This window comes from Atta cephalotes, assembly GCF_000143395.1.
Source record: "Atta cephalotes unplaced genomic scaffold scaffold00001, whole genome shotgun sequence".
NCBI lineage: Eukaryota > Metazoa > Arthropoda > Insecta > Hymenoptera > Formicidae > Atta > Atta cephalotes.
Genome location: NW_012130065.1, coordinates 2,135,820 through 2,139,499, shown reverse-complemented (window position 1 = coordinate 2,139,499; position 3,680 = coordinate 2,135,820).

The window sequence follows — 3,680 nt, the reverse complement described above, 5'->3', positions numbered from 1 at the left end:
AAACGTTTAAAAAGTTAAAATTTAAAAACGTTTAAAATTTAAAAACTTTAAACTTTAACTTACCTTACCGTTCCGTTTCGTTCGTTCTTACTTCTACTCTCTCTCTCTCTCTCTCTCTCTCTCTCTCTCTCTTCTCTCTCTCTCTCTCTCTCTCTCTCTCTCTCTTTCTCCCTCTCTCATCTCCCCAATCGGATTCATGCGTCGCGAATCGACCGTCGTAAATCCAGTTGTGTCATGTCGGTCTGTGAAACATGCTGAATGCGAACTCGCATAGATGGTGGCACAATTGCGTTTCTTCTCGCGGGCAATACCATAAAATCTTGACACGTACTCATAATTATTTCCTCGTTACTTCCTTCACGCCAAAGAGATAGAGGAAGACCTTCGCCCCGCGGGCAACGTAAGTCAGTTAACATCTATGTTCGCGCCAACTAACTGGCAAACGTACTCTCATACGTAGCCACGTACTTACCTACAACGGCGCCAACGTCTCTCGGTGGACCATCCACTTTCCCGTTTAACCTTCTCTCTTCCCCGTCCACATCATCTCGTCGTCTTACTTTCGTTAGACACACAACCTTGGCTGAACCTGCGAGAGGACGACGAAGTGGAGCACGCCTCAGGCTTGGAAACTCAACCCCTTCTCGGCAAAGTGCAACGCTTTATGAAGCATTTGCAGACGTGCTCAGCGTACAAGCAACCAGGACTAACCACTAATTGTAGACGCCAAAAGAGTTATTACGAAGAAACCGGCGAGAGTCAACTCCTCGACTTTGCGATATTCAGAGCGGGTAGCTGCGCGCCATCCTTTACTCATTCCGGTGCAATTTTCTTGTCTGATAGGTTCTCTTATAGTAGCTTGTAATAATGAAACTTACTGTATGCAATAGTTTTCTATATTAGTTAAGAACGAGGAAATTTCTAGATTTCTCTTGTATTGAATAAATTGTGTGATAACGAAAACTAATTGCTATTTTAAAGTGAATACTTTACGAAGTCAAATATAAGGTAGCTAACGAAACTCAGCTCAGAAACGAGATATCAAAGAGCATATCACATAACAAGCGCCCAAAGTAATCATGAATGCATCATTAAGAAAATCTGTCAGTACGTTCTTTGCTTGTGATATTTAATATCAATTTTTAATATATTATATAGGATATCTAAAGGTCGAGACCAAACTTATATAATGAGGAGGGGTAAGTGAAGAAAGTTCACATAAATTTTTTCCGGAAATGTTTTATTAAAAAGTTACAAACATTCAAAGATTTACGCGAGCAGAATTTATTTATTTCATTATTTCTAATATAGTAGGAAATATGTGGGAAAAAATTCAACAATCATTAATTCAATGAATGGAAATTTGCATTCTTTCAGAAAAAAGATTCAGACGTTTATTGTATATCTATAATAATCTTAATAATATCAATCATTACAATAATCAAATTAAAAATAAAATAGTTACAATACACGTTTGAAGTAAAACTTTTTATAATAATATGAAATAAGTAAAATGCTTTAAATAATATAAATTTACTTCAAATAATATTACGAAAAAAAATCGTACGATACTATTTAAAGAAGTGACTTTGAGCTTTATATGAAAAAGAAGATTTTTAATTCTTTAATTCTTTTAGAAGATTTTTAATTCAAATCGCAAATCATAATTTGCGTGAATCTTTTTTTAAATTGTCGTAAGTATTTTAAAAATCGTAAGGATCGATTGTTTGAAGAAATTTTTGAAGTTATAATATAATATTGAAGTTATAGTTTTAATTAATATAATATATTTTTAATTAAATTATAATTATTTTTATTTTGAGATTGATTAATTTAATAGAACGAGTATATTATATGTTACATACCTATTTCCTTTTATTTTATAGTTATAAAATAAATCTATTATTTTTTACAAATTTATGGCACAACCATATTTGATGTAATGCTTGTATATTTATTATTACGTATATTACAATTCAAAAGCTAGTTCTTTATCCGGTTTTTTTATGAACTTATGCAATCGCATTCGTCTCTAATTTCGTTTTTCTATAAATGGAACGAAAAGTTTTGTGGAAATATATATTTCCACTGTGTACGCGTGTATACCACAAAACTTTTATCATAAATCTCTTCACCAAAACAAAAAAACTACAAATAATCGTCGGTGTACTATTTCAGTGAATCAACTTTTTTTTAAATTTCTTTCACAAATATATTGACTACATAACAAGAATAATGTAACGCTTTAGAAGATTTACGGAAATAATTTTAACAAAAATTATATTAGGAATATAATTATAGACTACACCACACAATATCATAAATTCTCTTTTATTTATTTAATTTATTACTTTTTTCAAAAATATGGATAAATTTTTTTTAAACTATAAATTGAAAAAAATGCTTCTATTTAATTTTATATTAAATTTTAATAATAAATGTTTTAATAATAAATGTTTAATAAAATTGTTTATTTCTTATCAATCACGCAGATATTATAACATTTTATATTTTATATATTTTATATTTTATATATTTCATATATTTTTAATCGTTACAAACTAAATTTTCATCAATAATAAAGATTATTAAAAAAATTAATAAAAAGTAAAATATTTTTTATCTTGACTGAATTTGATCGCTTATAACTAAAAACTTATACGTGCAAAAAGTCAGTCTGCCATTGCTAGTCTGCCATTAATTAAATTTTTATAGAAATGTGAAAATTTCCATTACATCTGCGCAATCAGACCATCATGACATCAGTGCAACCTGGACGGCGTAAAAACCTAGTAAAACACGAAATGCGTTGTGAATGCTTCAATTAACTTATCAGTTAGTATATATACTATCAAGTAGCTCGGTAACAGCATGCTCGTAAAAGCCTGCGGTCGTGACTGCGCGGCTCGAATTGCTCCTTCCTTCATTTTACAACCTTTCACCGTCATTCACCCCCGACCCTTTGTCAGGCATCGCGTATCCTGCTCGGCCTGTCAAGAGTGTACACCTATATGTGTGTATAATGCCGCGCGTTGATTCTCACAGCGCGGCTCACGAACGATCGCGTCACGCGGAACGGAAGCGCGTAATCGTGATAGAACAGAAGCCACCGGAACCGCGTCGACCGTCGACTACGCGACGAGCGAAATTCGCGTTTACAAAGCGGTCCGTTTGTCCCGACTCCGCATACGAGCACGCATGAGCGATCGAGACCCCGAGCGAATAGACGAATGTCCCAACACGATTCTGTACAGCTCGCGTCGTTATCCGAGCACAGCCATCGAACCGCTGCCGATTCGAAACGACGCGCTTCGTAACACGCAAATGGAATCGCAAAACGGCAGAGAAACACGTGCGCGACGAGTTGCGGAAACACACAATGCAAAGAATAGGAGAGTTTAATGGATACCGCTTCGGACGTTACCACTTCGTATCTTTATGGTTTTTTTTAGTCCATAATATTTAGCGAGAACGTGATTAGCGAAAAATGTATATAGGTGATATTTTTTCATGTTTCTAATTAATGCATGATATGTATTAATACTGTACAGACATTTAATGTTTTCCATAATTTGGTAAACGTTAAATTATAATTCATTTTATTTATGAAAGGACAATTGTATATTCCATTTATATAAAAATGTGTATGTTATATCTATATATATATATATATATATATA